This window comes from Phyllobates terribilis, unplaced genomic scaffold, assembly GCF_046119375.1.
Source record: "Phyllobates terribilis strain yellow unplaced genomic scaffold, ASM4611937v1 Scaffold_17__1_contigs__length_24005725, whole genome shotgun sequence".
NCBI lineage: Eukaryota > Metazoa > Chordata > Amphibia > Anura > Dendrobatidae > Phyllobates > Phyllobates terribilis.
This window is the reverse complement of record NW_027362777.1, coordinates 8,388,342-8,410,101: the sequence shown is the minus strand read 5'-3', so window position 1 is coordinate 8,410,101 and position 21,760 is coordinate 8,388,342.

Here is a 21,760-nt window from a genome sequence, read left to right as displayed (position 1 = left end):
AGACTTAGGTATACTAATAGATCATAGACTGAACATGAGTCAACAGTGTGATTCAGCAGCAAAAAAGGCAATTACAGTTCTGGGATGTATTAGCAGAAGCATACAGTCTAGATCACGTGAAGTCATTATCGCACTTTACTCCTCTTTGGTCAGACCTCATCTGGAATACTGTGTCCAGTTTTGGGCACCACATTTTAAAAAAGACATTGACAAACTGGAGCAAGTTCAGAGAAGAGCGACCAAAATGGTGACCGGTCTGCAAACCATGTCCTTTGAGGAGCGGTTACAGGATTTGGGAATGTTTAGCTTGCAAAAAAAAAGACTGCGAGGAGACTTAATATCTGTCTACAAATATGTCAAGGGCTGTCACATTGTAGAAGGATCATCTTTATTCTCATTTGCACAAGGAAAGACTAGAAGCAATGGGAGGAAACTGAATGGGAGGAGACACAGATTAGATATTAGAAAAAACTTTTAAACAGTGAGGGTGATCAATGAGTGGAACAGGCTGCCACGAGAGGTGGTGAGTTCTTCAATGGACGTCTTCAAACAGAGGCTGGACAGACATCTGTCTGAGATGATTTAGTTAATCCTGCTATGAGCAGGGGGTTGGACCAGATGACCTAGGAGGTCCCTTCCAACTCTACCATTCTATGATTCTATGAATCATCTGTTGGGTCTTGTAGGAGCTTTCCTGGGGACCCTCTCAATGTCTCAGTGTGATACCAAACAGAGTTAACAAACGACGTTACAATATGTGATTTCTTCTTGATTACAGTGTTTTCCAATAAAAGTTTTCCATTTAACAAAGTATTTGCTCGTGAGTTTCTTATTTTTTTCTGCTTCTATTCTTTCTAAATATAATAGATTTTTTAATTGTAAGGTGAAATCCTGTAAAGTCGGGATTGAAGGTTCTAACTAGCAGCCTAGTAACATACGGTTTGCCAATAGAACCAAAACATAGAATAATGGAGGGATCTTAAACGGAGAACTTCCTTCTTTTGTTTTCTCTCTAGGCCAGTAGTGAAACAATATCATCGTAAGAGGGAGTTGTGTTTTAAAGTTCCACATTTCTTTAATGCAATCTAGAATAGCCCCCAGAAGATGCGTAGTTTTGGACACAGCCAAAAGTCCATGTAACAAGTCCGTAGAAGGGGTTTTACATTTAGGACAATAAGTAATTCTATCAGGTTTAATGTGCGTTTTGGGGAGATCAATGGCGTATCTTGCTTTATGAATGATCTTAAAACGGGTTTCCCTCCACATCTCATTACTTATTGCTTTACTGTTTTTCCCCAACCCTTTCTTATCTTAACTTCAATGTCTTGATCATTAAATTGTTTCTCCCAGTGTTTGAAAAAAAATTCAGTATTTACTCCCAACATCACATCCCTCATTGCATTGTATAAGAGAGAGATAGATGATGACGTCCTCGTGGCCCTCACTAAGCAATCAAAGTCATTAGTAGTAATTTCTAGGGAGGTGTCTTTCAGGTGACTCAGGATAGAGTGTCTAATTTGTTTCAATTGTAATGTCTGATTCGGGCTTAGATGAAATTTCTCAATCCACTCATCCATCTTGATTTTTGATGTTGATCCCTCGTTTATTTAAAAAAATTCTATGATATCCTCTTTTAAAGAATTACCCACCAACATTAGCCAATATGGATTCAGTCGTCACGGGCATTTCATTGCCCCCTCTATTCCTCTGTTCTCAATTGCGCACATATCGGAGAATGGTCTGAGATTCCCCTGGGTAACTATTTCACTTCATGAATTAACGGGTTCAGAGACTCTGTTCCAATTGCCAAGTCAATCCTTGACAAGGAATGGTGTGACATTGAGTATCATGAATATTGTCTAATTGATTTCTCTGTCTCCAAATATCCACATACCCAATTTCTGAAAATAATCTAGGCATCCCCGTAGAGGAGGCCGAGTCCAGGGTCGGTCTGGCCTGGCGGGAAATCGGGAAATCTCCCGGTGGGCCCCGACATGAGAGTGAGAAAATTGGTGGCGGGGGCCCTTTAAAAGTGTGAGCCCTTTAAAAGCGCGGCTGAATCAAATGTAGTGTCGCGCGCACGGCACATTCATTAGTGACAGCGGGCCTGCAGTGATGTGCATGCAGCATACTTACCACGTGACTCTCTGACACTAAGAGGATGGACTCTTTCTGGGCGGTGACACGCACCGCGCTCTGCTTTCCCGCTGGCTGGCAGACTGTGGTGTGGTGTCAGGTGACACTGACGCCGCTATCTTCTGGCTTGTGATACGCCGCTCCCGCGCTCTGCTTTGCTTTCTCTCTGCTCCGGGGCCGTCCTATGATACGCCGGCGCCACCGAACCCAACGTCTCGCTCTGCTCTCCCTGCTCCCGGGCTTCTCATACGGTCCCATCCCGGCTCCATATCTGCTCTGGCCTGCTCCCCTGTAGTAATACCGGCTCCTGACCAGGTGGTGGCACCGGAGCACCGCCCCCTTCTCTCCTGCTCTGACTCTGGGCTTTTTAATACCGGCTCCGGGGCTGGATATGTGGAATGTGGCCTGGCCTGGAATTGGAAACAAGGCTGCAGGCCTACAGCTGTCACTGCTTCAATTTCATGTCAAGAGCACCGTGCCAAATAGTAAATAACGTTTCTATGGGTGAGTTATATGACTGTGTGTGTGTGTGTGTGTACAGTGTGTGTATATGCCTGTGTGTGTACAGTGTGTGTGTGTACAGTGTGTATATGCCTGTGTGTGTATATGCCTGCGTGTGTGTGTGTATATGCCTGCGTGTGTGTGTATATGCCTGCGTGTGTGTGTGTGTGTATATGCCTGCGTGTGTATATGCCTGCGTGTGTGTGTCTGTATATGCCTGCGTGTGTGTGTCTGTATATGCCTGCGTGTGTGTGTGTGTATATGCCTGCGTGTGTGTGTCTGTATATGCCTGCATGTGTGTGTGTACAGTGTGTGTATATGCCTGTGTGTGTACAGTGTGTGTGTACAGTGTGTATATGCCTGTGTGTGTATATGCCTGCGTGTGTGTGTGTATATGCCTGCGTGTGTGTGTATATGCCTGCGTGTGTGTATATGCCTGTGTGTGTGAGTGTATATGCCTGCGTGTGTGTGTGTATATGTCTGCGTGTGTGTGTATATGCCTGCATGTGTGTGTGTGTGTGTACAGTGTGTGTATATGCCTGTGTGTGTACAGTGTGTGTGTGTGTACAGTGTGTATGCCTGTGTGTGTACAGTGTGTGTGTGTACAGTGTGTATATGCCTGTGTGTGTATATATGCCAGTGTGTGTGTATATGCCAGTGTGTGTATATGCCTGCGTGTGTGTGTGTATATGCCTGCGTGTGTATATATGCCTGCATGTGTGTGTGTGTGTGTGTACAGTGTGTGTATATGCCTGTGTGTACAGTGTGTGTGTGTACAGTGTGTATATGCCTGTGTGTTTATATATGCCAGTGTGTGTGTATATGCCTGCGTGTGTGTGTGTGTATATGCCTGTGTGTGTACAGTGTGTGTGTACAGTGTGTATATGCCTGTGTGTGTACAGTGTGTGTGTGTACAGTGTGTATATGCCTGTGTGTGTACAGTGTGTGTGTGTACAGTGTGTATATGCCTGTGTGTGTATATATGCCAGTGTGTGTGTATATGCCTGCCTGCGTGTGTGTGTATATGCCTGCGTGTGTGTGTGTGTATATGCCTGCGTGTGTGTGTGTATATGCCTGTGTGTGTATATATGCCTGCGTGTGTGTGTGTGTGTGTACAGTGTGTGTATATGCCTGTGTGTGTACAGTGTGTGTGTGTACAGTGTGTGTGTACAGTGTGTATATGCCTGTGTGTGTACAGTGTGTGTGTGTACAGTGTGTATATGCCTGTGTGTGTATATATGCCAGTGTGTGTGTGTATATGCCAGTGTGTGTGTGTATGCCTGCCTGCGTGTGTGTGTGTATATGCCTGCGTGTGTGTGTATATGCCTGCGTGTGTGTGTGTATATGCCTGTGTGTATATATGCCTGCGTGTGTGTGTGTGTGTGTACAGTGTGTGTATATGCCTGTGTGTGTACAGTGTGTATATGTCTGTGTGTGTATATGCCTGCGTGTGTGAGTGTATATGCCTGCGTGTGTGTGTGTATATGCCTGCGTGTGTGTGTGTATATGCCTGCGTGTGTGTGTGTGTGTATATGCCTGCATGTGTGTGTATATGCCTGCATGTGTGTGTGTATATGCTTGCATGTGTGTGTGTGTGTACAGTGTGTGTATATGCCTGTGTGTGTACAGTGTGTGTGTGTACAGTGTGTATATGCCTGTGTGTGTACAGTGTGTATATGCCTGTGTGTGTATATATGCCAGTGTGTGTGTATATGCCAGTGTGTGTATATGCCTGCGTGTGTGTGTGTATATGCCTGCGTGTGTATATATGCCTGCATGTGTGTGTGTGTGTGTGTGTACAGTGTGTGTATATGCCTGTGTGTACAGTGTGTGTGTGTACAGTGTGTATATGCCTGTGTGTTTATATATGCCAGTGTGTGTGTATATGCCTGCGTGTGTGTGTGTATATGCCTGCGTGTGTGTATATGCCTGCGTGTGTGTGTCTGTATATGCCTGCATGTGTGTGTGTATATGCCTGCATGTGTGTGTGTGTGTGTGTACAGTGTGTATATGCCTGTGTGTGTGTATATGCCTGCGTGTGTGTGTATATGCCTGCGTGTGTGTGTGTGTGTGTATATGCCTGCGTGTGTGTGTGTATATGCCTGCGTGTGTGTGTATATGCCTGCGTGTGTGTGTGTATATGCCAGTGTGTGTGTGTATATGCCTGCGTGTGTGTGTATATGCCTGCCTGTGTGTGTATATGTCTGCCTGCGTGTGTGTGTGTGTATATATGCCTGTGTGTGTATATGCCTGCGTTTGTGTGTGTGTGTATATGCCTGCGTGTGTGTGTATATGCCTGCGTGTGTATATATGCCTGCCTGTGTGCATATATGCCTGCGTGTGTACAGTGTGTGCGTATATGCCTGCGTGTGTACAGTGTGTGTGTATGTATTTGAGTGCCTGCATGTCTACGTGTGTATATGTGTCTTCACACGTGTGTGCGTACTTCCCTGCGTGTCTGCATTTTTGTGTGTGATTGTCTGAGTGTGTCGGAGCATGACTGCGTGTGCATTTCTGTGTGTGCTTGCCTGCGTGTGTACGTGTCCCCATTTCTGTGAGTGTGTATCTGCGTGTGTATATTAGGGCTCTTTCACGTGTCCTGATATTTAAGGGACTGGAGATATCCGTGTCCACCTGTGTGTCATCCGTGTGACACGTACCGGCGCTTGGCAATCAGTGTACAGTTAGCGCTGTTCCCAAGAGCCGGGTGCTGAGCGTTGCCCTCATCATAGATCCCTGCCGGTGCTGTGATCAGCAGCAGCAGGGTCAATGATGAGAGTAGTAGTCTACTCCCGCCGTGTCCAACTGTAAAAATAGGAATAAAATTAAAAAATCCTTATACTCACCTCTCCTAAGTGTCACCCACTGTAATCCGTGCGAGCGCTCACGCCGAGGAAAACAACTCCTGCAGCGAGCGGGCCCCGGAGCTGTGCTCAGTGATTGACAGGGCACCCCTTGTTGAGCGCAGCTCCGGGGCCCGCGCGCTGCAGGAGTCATTCTCCTTGGCATGAGCGCTCGCACGGATTACAGCGGGTGACACTTAGGAGAGGTGAGTATAAGGATTTTTTTTATTTTATTCCTATTTTTACAGTTGGACACAGCGGGAGTAGACTACTACTCTCATCATTGACCCTGCTGTTGCTGATCGCAGCGCCGGCAGGGATCTATGATGAGAGCAGCGTTCAGCACCCAGTGCTTGGGAAGAGCGCTGTCATCAGTGTGTGGGACGTTTTGCAGGAGGTGCAGCAGGTAAAAACATTCATTTGAATGGGTCTGCATGTACCAATGTCTCTGGTACGTGTGGAAACTGTCATCGCATGTACTGACGTGTGAAAGAGCCCTTAGTATGTGTCTGTGTGCACTTGTTTTCGTGTGTGTAAGCGCGCTTCTGCATGTCTGTGTGCTCTTCCGAAGATTTATTATATTTGGGGAGAGATGGGAGAGAAATTTTAGGAGACAGAATGGGGAGATGTGTGAAATAACTAGGGGAGGTGTGGGAATGGGTGCGGGAACAGAATGGGGAACGGGGATGTATGAGGAAACAGTACGGAGAGTGGGGGAATAGTGTGAGGAGACAGTATGGCGGGAGAAAAGTGTGAGGTGACACAGCACAGAGACTAGGTAGTGTGGGGGAAGGTATGGAGATGCGGCAGTATGGGGGAAACAGTGTGAGGGCACAGAAAGGGGGGAACAGTATGCTGAGGAGGGGGGAGTGTGATGAAGGGGCACAGTATAGAGACTGGGCAGTATAGGGGGGACACAGTGTGAGAGGACAATGTGAAGAGGGGGCCCAGTATGGTAAGGAGAGGACAGTGTGGAGAGCAGGTACCATAAGAGGGGTAGAGTGTATGTCATGTTTTGTGCAGGGAGCATTGTAAGAGTTAGGTTTATTCAGGGGCTCAGTGTAGATATTTTTATTCAGGAGCATTATGACTCTGCTATCTTTAAGGGCATCGTGTCGGGATGTGCTGCAGAAGACCGGAGAAGATGGAAGTCTGCAGAGACGAGCTGTGGATGAGAAAAGTCCTCAAGGGGTCTGGACAAGATGGAGACGAAAAGAAAGAGAACGACTCTAATCAGAGAAGACATCTCAGGTAAGATACCTGGATGTAAATGTTCATTTGTGATCCTGCCTGTGTCTCATCAGTACTGTGGTTCCTGTATGGTCCGCAGTCTGATGATGACTGATAGCAACTCCCAGTATCTCTATTGTTAATAACATACTGGGAGTTGTAGGTTTATGCGATACAAAGATATATGGGTCTGACCTGACATTACAAATGATGGTGGTTCTGATGATGTATTCATGTACTGATGTGTTTGTGCACACCTACGTATCTGGAATAATATGTATTTTTGTAAGATGCGTGTATGTAACTGTGCATTGTGGTGTGTAATAGCATTCATATGCTTGAGGCACCTTTACTAAATCTATTAAGTCTCTTTCACATGTGTAAGGGAATTCCATTTGTCTTTCCACATTTAGGAACAGACAAGTGAAATTTGCTAACCTTGTCATAACTGTCACCATTGGGATGTGCTTGTATGGAGCGGGTTCAGGAGCTGAGCCTGCTCCATACCGGGCAGATGTCGGCTGTGTTACATAGCCGGCATCTGCCTGTAACAGCAGTGATCAGAGCTCGTCTTGATTGCTGCTGTTTTGAGTATTTAAGTGCCCTTGTCAATCACTGACAGCGGCATTTAGATAGCACAATGGCCGGTGCATGCAGTCACCTGTTCCCTTCAGCCCCCTGTGACGCAGTTGCAGGTTCCTGATGGGTTGCCAGTATTGCTGAGTGAGCGTGGTCGGATAAGAGACATTACAGTCACCACGAACTACAAAGTGAGCGTGCTGCAATAACTTCCGGCACTTTGATTGTGACACTTCCATGGAGCCCAACCTCAGGCTGAGCTTCATTGAATGACTAACATGGTAGCTGCACCTGGCAACTAGTGCTGAGTGAGTTTGGTCGGATAAGGTGTGATCCCAGCATGCTCGGGTGTTATCCGAGTATCTTGTAGTGCTCTGCTAATATGCTCGAGTCCCCGGGGTAGCATGTTTTGCGGTGATAGACAGAAGCAACACATGCAGGGATTACCTAACAAACAGGCAATTCCTGCATGTATTGCGTCTGTCTACCTCCGTAAAACATGCTACCCCGAGGACTCGAGCATAGTAGCAGAGCACTACAAGATACTTGGATAACACCCGAGCATGCTGGGATCACACCTTATCCAACCACGTTCGCTCAGCACTAGTTGCCAGGTGCTGCTACAATGTTAGTCATTCAATGAAGCTCAGCCTGAGGTTGGGCTCCATGGAAGATGTCACAATCAAGGTGCCGGACATTATTGCAGCACCCTCACCGACCCTATGACAGGAAGCGAGTGGCGGCAGGGAGAATAAAATGTAATTTTCTCCGTGTAGCCAATGCTTTTCCAATAAGCCATCTAACCAGGCTTTACACCCTATTTACCTGCAGATTACCCCTATATCTGCAGATAAATAGCATTTTTCAAGGTGACAAGTTACCATTAAAGGGACTCTGGCAGTACGGAATGACTGTTCGAAGAAAGTCCTGCCGCTTGGTGCTCCACAGCGCGGCCAAACATGTAATTATAGTACATTATAGAAAAACATAACAAGTAATAAAACCGTTTAGGTGGGCTGTAGTGTGGGCCCCTAGAGTCAGTTCCCCTGGTGGGCCCTAGGCACCCCAGTCCGACCCTGATTGTACTGATTCTATATCTTCTTCTGGAAAAGTTTTAAAGGAAAATAGATGCGTGGTGGAGATTACCATTATCAGCTGTAGGAAGAGGGAACTTATTAAAAATTATATTGATGCCCCAACTCTTATACATTCTGCATAATGCCCCTATTTGTATCCATAATTCCCATTTTCAGAAAATTCATAGCAAGTTTCGTTCTCTTATATGGAAAAAAAATTGTCTAGGATAAAATTTGAATAACTAGGAATCTGGTGGATTGGCGACTCCTAATGCACTGGTATATAGTGGGGAAAAAAGTATTTAGTCAGCCATCAATTGTGCTTCCATTTAAAAAGATGAGAGAGGCCTGTAATTGACATCATCGGTAGACCTCAACTATGAGAGACAAAATAAGAAAACAAATCCTGAAAATAAATTGTCTGATTTAGAAAGAATTTTTTTTTCAAATTTTGGTGTAAAATAAGTATTTGGTACATTACAAACAAGCAAGATTTCTGGCTCTCACAGACCTGTAACTTCTTCTTTAAGAGGCTCCTCTGTCCTCCACTCATTACCTGTAGAACTGGCACCTGTTTGAACTTGTTATCAGTATAAAAGACACCTGTCCGCAACCTCAAACAGTCACACTCCAAACTCCACTATGGTGAAGACCAAAGAGCTGTCGAAGGACACCAGAAACAAAATTGTAGCCCTGCACCAGGCTGGGAAAACGGAATCTGCAATAGGCAAGCAGCTTGGTGTGAAGAAATCAACTATGGGAGCAATAATACAAGACCACTGATAATCTTCCTTGATCTGGGGCTCCACACAAGATCTCACCCCGTGGGGTCAAAATCATCTCAAGAATGGTGAGCAAAAATAGCAGAACCGCATGGGGGGGACCTAGTGAATGACCTTCAGAGAGCTGGGACCAACGTTACACAGGCTACCATAGGTAACACACTACACAGCCAGGGACTCAGATCCTGCAGTGCCAGACGTGTCCCCCTGCTTAAGCCATTACATGTCTAGGCCCGTCTGAAGTTTCCTAGAGAGCATTTGGATGATCCAGAAGAGCATTGGGAGAATGTCATATGGTCAGATGAAACCAAAGTAGAACTGTTTGGTAGAAACACAACTCGTCGTGTTTGGAGGAGAAATAATGCTGAGTTGCATCCAAAGAATACCATACCTACTGTGAAGCATGGGGGTGGCAACATCATGCTTTGGGGCTGTTTCTCTGCCAAGGGACCAGGACGACTGATCCGTGTACATGAAAGAATGAATGGGGCCATGTATCATGAGATTTTAAGTGCAAACCTCCTTCCATCAGCATGGACATTGAAGATGAAACGTGGCTGGGTCTTTCAGCATGACAATGATCCCAAGCACACCGCCAGGGCAATGAAGGAGTGGCTTCGCAAGAAGCATTTCAAGGTCCTGGTGTGGCCTAGCAAGTCTCCAGATCTAAACCCTATAGAAAACCTTTGGAGGAAGTTGAAAGACCGTGTTGCCCAGCGACAGCCCCAAAATATCACTGCTCTAGAGGAAATCTGCATGGACGAATGGGCCAACATACCAGCAACAGACGTCATTTTCAGGATTTGTTTTCTCATTTTGACTCTCATAGTTGAGGTCTACCTATGATGTCAATTACAGGCCTCTCTCATCTTTTTAAGTGGGAGAATTTGCACAATTTGGTGGCTGACTAAATACTTTTTTCCCCCATTGTATTATATGGCAGCGGAATTGCAACATTTGGGTGGGTGGCAAAGCGCTGCAAACCCAAATAGTATTAAGCGGTTAATTACCTCAGGAACACCGTGGAATATTCCTATTCATATAGTGGAACTGAATGACCTCGCACACAAGAAATCACTATACCCTACACTTGCTCTACTCTACAAGGTCTGGGATAGGGGTAAAGATATAATGGAAATAGGAGACTGCAATGAATCTACACCTATATGGTTTAATAATAAATATGCAGAGTTCTATAAATTAGAGGGATTTCGGAGTTGGGAGGATAAAGGAATATATACAATATAAAACATATTGTCTGAAGGGAAACTTAAGTCCTTTGGTCAATTAAAGGGGAAATTTGGGTTGACAAACAATTCTATAAATATTTACAGTTTCGGCATTCATTTAATGCACAATCAAGATGGACTCCCTTTTGGGTAGAAAACACCAAGGTTACTTACCGGTAGCTGGTTTTTCCTGAGCCCATGACAGCACACCTGGAGAGAGGGATCCGCCCCACCAAGGACAGGAAACGGTCTGAAATAAAAGGGCGGTACCTCTCCCTCGCTTCAGTTGTTTACAGAGCATTGAGAGGACCTCCCAAAGAGGTTAGGCATAAAACCATCACCTACAATATATATACATATATATAACACCCAAAACAGTGCACACCAGGGTGTGAGAAACAGAAAAAATAGGGAGGGAAACTACGGGTGCTGTCATGGGCTCAGGAAAAAACAGCTACTGGTAAGTAACCTAGGTGCTTTCCCCTCACCCATGACAGCACACCTGGAGAGAATTTTGGAGAATTATGAGCACCCTAGGGAGGGACCACCACCTGAAGTACCCTTCTCCCAAAGGTAAGGTCAGAGGAGGACAGATCCAACCGATAGTGTTTAAAGAAGGTGGATGGTGTAGACCAAGTAGCAGCTCTACATATCTGATCGATTGAGACGTCTGCCCTTTCCGCCCAGGAGGTTGCGACGGCTCTGGTGGAATGAGCCCTGACATTGTCCGGGGCCGGAACTCCTGTGGACGTATATGCTAGACAATTGGCCTCCCTAAGCCACCTAGAAATGGTACCCTTGGACACCCCATGACCTTTCCTATTCCCCTGAAAGGCCAGGAACAAGGAATGGTCCTATCTCCATACACTAGTCATGTTAATGTACTGTAGTAGTGATCTTCTAACATCTAGGTTATGGAATCTAACTTCCCCTGGGTTTTTAGGATTGCTGCAAAACGAGGGAAACACAATCTCCTGGTTACAGTGAAATCTAGATACCACTTTGGGAAGGTATGCTGGATCTGGACGCAAGGTGACCCTATCATCATAAATTTGTGTGTAGGGAGGATTAACCGAAAGGGCCTGCAGGTCACCCACCCTACGAGCAGACGTTAAGGCCACTAAGAGGATGGTTTTAAGGGTGAGGATCTTTGGAGAGACATCCTGTAGGGGTTCGAACGGGTCACTGGTAAGTGCGTTCAAGACCAAATTCAGGTCCCAGGAAGGAACTCTTAGGGACCGAACCGGTCTGGCTCTGGCACAGGACTTGATAAACCTCGAGACCCACCTGTTCCCCGCCAAGTTACAATTATAGAGCGCCCCCAATGCCGACACCTGAACTTTAAGAGTCCCCGTGGCTAGACCTAGGTCGCGCCCCTTTTGCAGAAGCTCCAGGATTCCCCTGATTGGAGGCTTGTCTGATAACGGGGTATCTATAAATTCTAGGAATTTACTCCAGACTCGGTTATAAATTTTAGTCGTTATTGGTTTCCTACTACCCAGCAAGGTAGAGACTAACCATGGTGAAAACCTCTTGCTACTTAGTAGTGACCTCTCAAATTCCACGCCGCAAGATGGAAACCTCTGCCTTGGGCGTGGAATACTAGTTCCTGAATGAGAAGGTCCGGCCTCTCTGGTAGAACCCAGGGATCTGAAATCAACATTAGTCGAAGCAGGGAGAACCAAGGCCTCTTGGGCCAAAAAGGGGCTATAAGAAATACCCTTGCGCCTTCCTCCTGAATCTTCCTCACCACTACTGGAACCATTACTAACGGGGGAAAGGCATAGGCCTTCCTGAACTTCCAAGGGATCTGGAGGGCATCCACGGCATGGGGACTTTCTGCTGGATTTAAGGAACAGAATCTGTCTACCTTCCTGTTTGCTCTTGTGGCGAACAGGTCTATGTCTGGCTGCCCCCATAACTGGACAATCTGTTGGAAGACCTCCGGGTTTAAGCTCCATTCCCCCTGTCTTAGGGTATGGCGGCTGAGAAAATCTGCCTTTACGTTTTCTACCCCCTTTATGTGAAGGGCACTGAGGGATGGGAGGTGTTGCTCTGCCAGATAAAGGATTCTGTCTGCCACAGCCATCAGAGAGCGTGATCTTGTTCCCCCCTGATGATTCACATAGGCTACTGATGTCCGGTTGTCGGACCTGACCTGGACGTGGTGACCCTGAATGTGAGGAAGGAAGCCTATGAGGGATCTCTCTACTGCCCAAAGCTCTTTTATGTTTGAGGATGCCCCCATCTCATGGTATGTCCAGTGACCCTGTATTGAGAGCTCTGCCAGATGACCCCCCATCCGGAATTGCTCGCATCGGTCGTACTCACCCGATCTACTGGTCTGGACCACTGTACGCCTGAGGTCAGATTTCCCCTGTCTGTCCAACATGAAAGGGAATCTACAGCTTCTGGGGAGAGAGAGAACTTGCTTTCTAAATGCCCGTTGAAGGACCTCTGCGCTGACACGACCTCCCACTGAAGAAGTCTCATATGCCCCTGAGCCCATTTGACTGCTGGGAGACAGGCCGTCATAGAGCCCAGGAGGGACATTGCCTCTCTTAGGGACATCACTGGAGATCGCATGGCTTTCAAGACTAAAACGAGCAATTTGTGGACCTTGTCTTCTGGGAGGAAGCAGGCTTGGAAATGAGAGTCTAGGATTAGACCTAGGAAGGTCTGAGCCCTTGAGGGGGTTAGTTTTGACTTTTGGGAATTTACCAACCACCCTAGCTGATGCAACACAGTCGTGACTTCTAGAAGTTGACTGGAGCAGTGGACTTCTGATTTCCCTACTATTAAGAAATCGTCTAAACAGGGCACGATCACTACGTTCTTGATTCGTAGAAAGGCTGTTACTTCCGCTATTAGTTTTGTAAATATTCTCGGGGCTATGGAGAGGCCGAAGGGTAGGGCTGCAAACTGAAAATGCCTCTGCTCTTCCTGAATGAATTGGGACGTGATAATAAGCGTCCTTCAAGTCTATTACTGCCATAAAGCAATTGTGGTGTAAGAGCTTCACTGCCGAGCTCACTGACTCCATCTTGAAGGTCTGGTTTTCTATTAACTGGTTCAGACTCCTGAGGTTGATGATGGACCTTAGGGACCCGTTGTTTTTTTTTTTTTTATCATGAACAGAGGGGAATAGAATCCCTTCCCTCGTTGTGGTATCGGCACTTCGAGAAGGACTCATTTCCTTACTAGCTCTAATATTTCTGCTTCCAGTATTATCTGTTCTTCCTGGGGGAACGACAAAGGTCCGACAAGGGATCTGGCTGAACCGTATCTTCAGGCCACCAATTACAATGTTCAAAATCCAGGGGTTTGCTGTAATTGCTTTCCAAGCTGGAAAAAAGTGAGAAAGCCTCCCCCCAACCTCCGGCTTGGCGTCATTGGGAGGATCTCTTTGTATTTGAGGAAGATCCCCCAAACATATAGCCCGACTCCTTTTTGGACTTGGTCTCCCATCTTCTCCTGTCTCCTGGAGGGCGACCCTGATTAAATTTCCTCCTCCGAAAACCAAACCTTTTTGAGTCCCCTGAAAATCCTGGGAACGCTTTGTTTTTATCGCCCGCCTTTGCTAAAAGGTCTTCCAACTTATGGCCAAACAGGAGTCTACCATCACACGGGAGGGAACACAATTTATGCTTTGACTGTAGGTCGCCTGGGCAACCTTTGAGCCACAAGGCCCGTCTGGCAGCATTAGATAGACCTGCTACTCTTGCCGAAAGCCTGACAGAGTCTGCTGAAGAGTCCGCCAGGAAGGCCGATGCTGCCTGCATTAGGGGTAGATTTGAAAGGATTCTATCCCTAGAGACCTTTTTATCCTTAAGTTGGTCCTCCAACTGTTGGAGCCACACCATTAGGGATCTTGCCACACAGGTGCCCGCTACCGCTGGCTTCAGGCCTCCTGCTGCAGCTTCCCAAGTATGACGCAGAAAAGAGTCAGCCTTTTTATCAAGGGCATCTTTTAGGATGCCTGAGTCCTCCAAGGGCAGGGAAGATTTTTTGGACGACCTGGCTACAGTCCCGTCAACTTTGGGGATCTTATCCCAAGGCTCAGAGTCCTTCTCTTCGAAGGGGTACCTTCTTTTAGAGAAGGAGGGTAAGGCCCCTGATCTTTCTGGTCTCTTCCACTCTCGGTCAATGAGGCCCTGAATTTTAGTGTTTACCGGAAAGGAGCGTCTCTTTTTTTCTCCAAGGCCCGCAAACATAACGTCTTCCCGGGATTTGGATGCTTTCTCCTCCCCCCGACCCATGGTTGATCTGACTGCTCTAACCAGTCTGTCCGTACTCTCAATGGGGAAACAGGGTCTACTGTTATCCGATGAGGAAGAGGATGATGAATCACTCAGCCACAGATCCTCGGACTGGGAGGAATCAGAGTTGGAGGAGACATCTCTATGGGATCTTTTCTTCCCTCTAAGCAACCCCTTAAGGGACCCCTGAACCTCTGCGTGGACTATAGATTTCAAATTAGATGCGAAATCCAGGGAATTTTCCGCTACAGTTTTAGCAACGCAGTTCGGGCAAAGCGGCTTTTGCCAATCTATGGGAAGGGAAGTTTGGCATAGGGCACATATTCTGTGCTTTTGCTTGGAACTACTCTTCTTAGGCCCCTATAAAAGGAAGCACATAAGAGACTTCCCATAACTAAAAGGTGACATTCACGAAGATCACTCACCCCTGGAAGTCACAAACGGGTACCGGATTCGGAGGCTGTAGCGGAACTGATGATTCCTTTCTGGATGGACCAAAGGCGCTTGACACCTTGCTCCTGCGGCTGCCACTGCGATTGCTCGAGCGGCTGTCAGTGTGAGAGGCATCCCTCTGCTTCTTCCGTTGCTGAGGGGGGGGGTTAGCTGCTGCTCTTGGCTATCCTGGTCAGCCATGCTTCAGAAGCGTACCACGCTTCCAGGATAACCCCCCCTCCTAAAATAGGGCCATCCAGCACCTCCTCCGGTTCATGGGCCCTCCCCCCTTCCCAAGCCGGAGCTCCATCGAAAAAAAACGGCCTGGAATGCTTCACAGGGCGCCGCCATCTTGGATCGGGCGCCGCCCCCTGACGTCATCTGGCACGCCTCTCCCAGCGCCGTGACGTCAGGCGTGTCATACCCGGAAGTTACTGCGCGGCCGGCAGAAGCCGCAGGGGGAGGTCTACGGGAGGACGGAGCCTGCCTCACCGCGTGCGCCCACTCGGACGCAGGACCCCAGGGGAGCTGCGGACGGCACTTCTGGAGACTGGAAGCTGGTGCACAGGCCAGTGCCCGCTCTTCCACACTGGAACAGCCCCAGGTAAGTCTTCTTTCTTCCAGACAGGTTCCCCATCAAGGACAGGAAACCAACTGAAGATAGGGAGAGGTACCGCCCTTTTATTTCAGACAGTTTCCTGTCCTTGGTGGGGCGGATCCCTCTGTCCAGGTGTGCTGTCATGGGTGAGAGGAAAATAATACTTTTGTTAAGTTGGTATTAGAGAAGGGAAATACTAAGGGTCGTATTTATGATATTTACTGAGTCCTTCTAGATAATTATTTAAAAATATTTCCTTCTCCAGCTAGACAAAAATGGATGGAAGATATAGGTCCAATTTCTGAGGATCAATGGAGAGCGGTATTAGAACTGGTACCCCAATTATCTGTAAATGAGACACAGAGATTTTCCCAGATCATATTAATACATAGGAAATATAAGACGCCTAGATTCCTATGTAACATAGGATACCGGACTGCTGCTGAACGTCCAAGATGTAACATGGATGCTGCGGGCCTATTACATCCGCTATGGGAATGCCGGGAGTTAGGTAAATACTGGAAAGGAGTTCTGTCTATTATAAAGAGGGTATATAAAATAGATATTCAACCAGACCCAAAAAATGCCTATTAGGTATATTAGAGGATGATATGGAATTTAACCCAATTTCAATAGGGATTTCACATATTTTATTTCAAGCTAGGAAACATATTGCATCCAAATGTATTAACCCCTCACCTCCAGAAATTAGTGAACTCAAAAATAGGATAAATAATATTATCAGATTAGAAAAAGGGGTATATAAAAAACAAAACTCAATGAATAAATTTGAGAAAATATACGGCTTATGGTTGGATACACCTGGAATGCCATCAAGGGGGTTATTGTTGGAGAGACAATGACTTATAGGGGAGGTGGGGGTATTGGCGAGGTCTAATGTTTCATTGAAATGTATATTGGAATTCCCTAACGTGGTATGGGTAATATAGCAAACCTATATGTGTATAGGATTATAATGTTTACTAGATGGTGGCCCGATTCTAATGCATCGGGTATTCTAGAATAGGTATGCGGCCGACCGGGCGCAATCAGCAGAGCTGTGTTTAAACTTTGCGCCAAAATCGCTGATTGGTCGAGGCCGGCAACCGTGACCAATCAGCAAAGCGGTGTTAAAATTTGGCGCCTAAATCGCAGATTGGTCACGGCCGGCGGTCGCGACTAATCAGCAGAGCGGTATTTAAATTTGGCGCCAATAATGGTGATTGGTCACGGCAGAGACCAATCAGCAGAGCGGTGTTTAAATTTGGCACTAATAATGCTGATTATTCGCGACAGGTAACCGCGACCAATCAGCAGAGCGGTGTTTAAATTTGGCGCCAATTTCTCAGCTTGGTCGCGGCCGGCCACTGCGACCAATCAGCGGAGCGGTGTTTAAATTTGGCGCCAATATGGCTGATTGGTCACGGCCGGTGGTTGCGACTAATTAGCAGAGCGAGATTTGAATTTGGCGCCAATAATGATGATTGGTCGCAGCCGGCGACCGCGACGAATCAGCAGAGCGGTGTTTAAATTTCGCGCCAATATTGCTGATTGGTCGCGGCCATCGACCGCTACCAATCAGCAGAGCGGGGTTTAAATTTTGTGCCAATACTGCTGATTGGTCGTGGCCGGCGACCGCAACCAATCAGCAGAGCGGGGTTTACATTTGGCGCCAAAATTGCTGATTGGCGCGTCCGGCGGGTGCGAGCAATTAGCAGAGCGGGGTTTAAATTTGGCCCCAATACTGCTGATTTGTCGCGGCCGGCGACCGCGACCAATCAGCAGAGCGTTGTTTAAATTTGACACAAAAAAAGCAGATTGGTCGCGGCCGGTGGTTGCGACCAATCAGCAGAGTGAGGTTTAAATTTGGCGCCAATACTGCTGATTGGTCACGGCCGACAACCGCGACCAATCAGCAGAGCGGTGTTGAAATTTTGCGGAAATACTGCTGATTGATCTCGGCCAGCGACCGCGATCAATCAGCACAGCGGTGTTTAAATTTGGTGCCAAAATCGCTGATTGGTCGCGGCTGGCGGCCTCGACCAATCAGCAGAGCGGTGTTTAAATTTGGCGCCAATCTCGCTGATTGTTCACGGCTGGCGGCTGCGACCAATCAGCGAGCTTGGCGCCAAATTTAACCAACGCTCTGCTCATTGGTCGCGGACGCCAGACGCGTCCAATCAGCGAGATTGGCGCAAAATTTAAGCAACGCTCTGCTGATTGATCGCGGTCGCTGGCCGAGATCAATCAGCAGTATTGGCGCAAAATTTAAACACCGCTCTGCTGATTGGTCGCGGTTGTCGGCCGTGACCAATCAGCAGTATTGGTGGCAAATTTAAACCCCGCTCTGCTGATTGTTCGTGGCTGGCGAACAATATTACAAGAAATAACAAGAACAAGAAATATTCCTCTATTTCTTAGATTTGTGTCTAATAAAATAGATTTTTAAACTTGAGCATATATCTCTTCATTTTCCTGGACTAGCATGTAGCCCAGGGATGTGTTTGTTTAGATTGATTTAGAAGTGGTATGCAATCTTTATTTATTTTTCTATGGGATTCTTGTGTTAATTGTACTTAAAATGCCTGTAGGAATGGCAAGTTATTGACAGAATGACAGTTCACAGTCTAATAGAAAACCTCATAGGATGAACCAGTAGAGCGTGGTGTCCAACTGTTTCTTCATTCTGCCTCCAAAATATGGAATAAGAAGCCATCAAACAATGTTATGTAGGTGAAATAATACCAATAAAAACTTCTAGTCATCCCACAAAAAACAAGCCCCCACTCAAGTCCATCATCTGTCAATGGAAAACAGAGCCTTCCACATTATTAGTGGCTCAAAGGCTCTTGAAAAGCAACATGGCTTCCATAACCCAATCCAGCAATATCCACTCTCCCGAAGTCAGATCTCCCCCTCACTTCTGAGCCTTGCAGTGCGCCCAAACCACATTTAACATCCATGTACTTGACATTACTATAGTGAGAAGAACCCACTTAATTGATGGTGTGTGTCTCCTGGAGCACAATCTGGGCACTATGTGTTGAGCAATAAAATGGCATATTTGTAATTTTCACTCTCCAACATCCACTGCGTGCTAATTTCTGGAAAGTGCCTGTGGGGTCAAAATAGTCACTACTCCTATAGATTATTTCACTGAGGGTTATAATTTCCAAAATGGAGTCACTTTATAGGGATTTATACTGCTCTGGTTTTCTGACATTTTGTTATATTAGGGCTTCAGCAAAAGGTGTGTCCAATCTCCTCTGGGATCCGCTCCTGCGATGTCTGCTTCTGTCACCAGGAGCCGCCTTATTCATCCTGCAGGTGGCGCTGGTGATGGAGGAGATGTCAGAACCAGAAGCTCTGGGTGGTGCAGGCTCTGTCCAGCCACTAAGATTAGGGTGCCTGGGACCAGTAGTACTATCCAGTCTGGCAGTATGGGTGTGTGTGCTATCCAGCTGGAGTAATCTGCTCCCTGCTTCAGCCATTTGGAGAGCACCACACCCTACTAAAGCTGGAAGCATATTGCCGGAAGCTGCCAGATACAGCCTTGTTCTCCTCTGGTTCAGTCCTCTGCGCTCAGCTCCCGGCTTCTGTATTTGTTTCCTGTTGTGACCCCGGCCCATTTACTGACTACTCTTGTGTCTTCTGATTTGGTATTTTCTCTGCCCTCTTGGTTCTGACCCGGCTATCTGACTATTCTTCTTCCCATCTCACTCCACAGAACAGCAGGTAACACCGTGGCCCAAGCCTAGGGGGTCTCTGTGTAAGTCCAGATCCATGTAGAGGGGTTAAAGGGTGATGAGCAAAGTAATTTATGAAATCTGTAAACGGGGTAGATAAGGCAAGCCTGTTCATGGTGGCCATCTTTCAAGCTTCCAGGTGACCATAAACAGCGCCCCCAATACATTGTGTCTGCAAACAGCAAGATCTGCATTCGAATAGCTAAATGGCACTCCTTCCCTTCTTAACCTGCCATGTGCCCAGACAGTAGTGTACAACCATATATAGGGTATTGTCAGATTCAAAAGAAGTTGGAAAATAATTTGTAAGGTCCATTTGTTTCCTATTATCCTTTGTGAAGAATTTCAAAGTTATCACCATATAAAGTGACACACGTCAGATTTGAAAAATGACCCTGATTAGGAACACAAAACTGGCTGCGGGAAGAGTTTAAATCAGAGGATTATTGAAGTCAAAAACTGTGAGTATAGACAATAACACATCTACTGAAACGATCAAACTGAACAGTCTTCATCAGACAAAAATGAGTAACTAGTGGAGAAACCTCTCTGGGGTAATTGGAGTATGGGGCTCGGTGGCTCTTGGCAATCTAAACTATTATAAGGGACAATATTTTCTGTCAGATGAGTGTCAAGAAGAAATATTAGACGTTCAAAGAGAACTTTTTATAATAGTGCAGAGCTGAAGCGTCTTAAATTTAGATCTCGGACATTTGGAAGAGGCAATGGAGACCTTTCTGAAAGACTATCAGGGAGTTACATAAGTGAGGCCGGCCGATCCCACCACAATGAAATTATTATACAGAATGAACTTGTGAAAAAAGAAAGAATATAAAAACATGTAACATCCCCAACAACAATGTATGTATGAAGGGAGAAATCCAACACTAAACTGGAGTCACACTCATTTATGGTGGACCATTGGAGCTACTATGAGTCCTGACCAGGAGAGTAGAGAAAGTATTAGTGGCCCCATTTCAGGAGAGATTGTGCAGTAATCTGAATTTCTTAGGATGAAAACATAATGGATTTATGACGTTGAGTGAATCCATGAAACCAGGGCTGGAGCCACCACATCTCCTGCAGGCGTGAATAAATGTATATTACAGCCATCAGCCACGCACAGCTTAGAGATATATCATGGCACAGGTGTAATGTTTTCTGTATAGTTTATCACAATCCTGTTTGAAGTTAGTCGGTTTTAAAAGATATTGAAAAGTCAGGATAAAGGGAAACTCTGTTGTTATTGTACAGAAATTCACACTTGGCCCTCACTGCACATTTAATGTTGTAGATCATAAAAGTGAAGTTTGGCCAGAAAGACTGGACCAGGTCTTGTAGGGACCATATGAGCACCTTCAGCAGCACAGAAGGGAGAGAAGGTAGATTCATCCAATAAGATATCAGGGATCTAGGAAGCCAACAGCATCATTACCCCCCGCTTTCTCTTACAGGCCCATCATAATATTTTTCTTCAAGTTATTTTCTAACTTGTCAGCACATTCTATGTACACTGTCATTAGGCTTTGTAGTTTACAGATCTGGGCAGGTAACAGTCAGGGTCTACTAATCCTAGGGGGTAGGTGGATGCTCCAGATTGTAAGTTCTATAGAAAAGGGCTTTCACAATTTCCCAAAGTAAATTGAATATTTTTGGACAGAGGAGAATGTTGTGGTCTAGTGGCAAAATGGTGATCACACAATTGTGATACGGCTGGACTACACCACCGATAAAGCAGCCACAGACAGGGACTGAGAAGAATCTGTGACCTCTATGCATATAGTGGTTACTACTCACCTGGGCGGTTATCTGTAGGAATCTCCTCCTTACACCGCTCATCACCCCTTACATATGTCTCTGTAGTATTAATATGGGTCAGATTTTCAACCTGAAATAAATATTATAAAAGTCAAAGACAGATGGAGAAGTCACATGTATGATCGGCTCTAGTCCTGTTATCTCCACCATTCTCACTACACAAATATAAATCATAATACTGGTGGATAAAACAAGACTGAACAAAAAACCTTTACAGCCGTCTACACATCATAGGGGAAATCTCATGACATCTTCTCTGTATCTACCTGATGATCCTGAGGAACATTGGGATCTTCTTGTTTACAGTCCTGTGGAAGTAGAGGACGGGGATATCTCTCTGGTGTTGTCCTCTTACTGGATAGATCTGAAGGAAACACATAAAGGGACTGAATTCGTTCTTTACATACAGATAATTATAGGCCGTGTGTATTTAGTCCTGTCTATTACCTGGTGATGTGAGGGACTGGGGAACCTCCATCATGACGTCCTTGTACAGATCTTTGTGTCCTTCTAAATACTCCCACTCCTCCA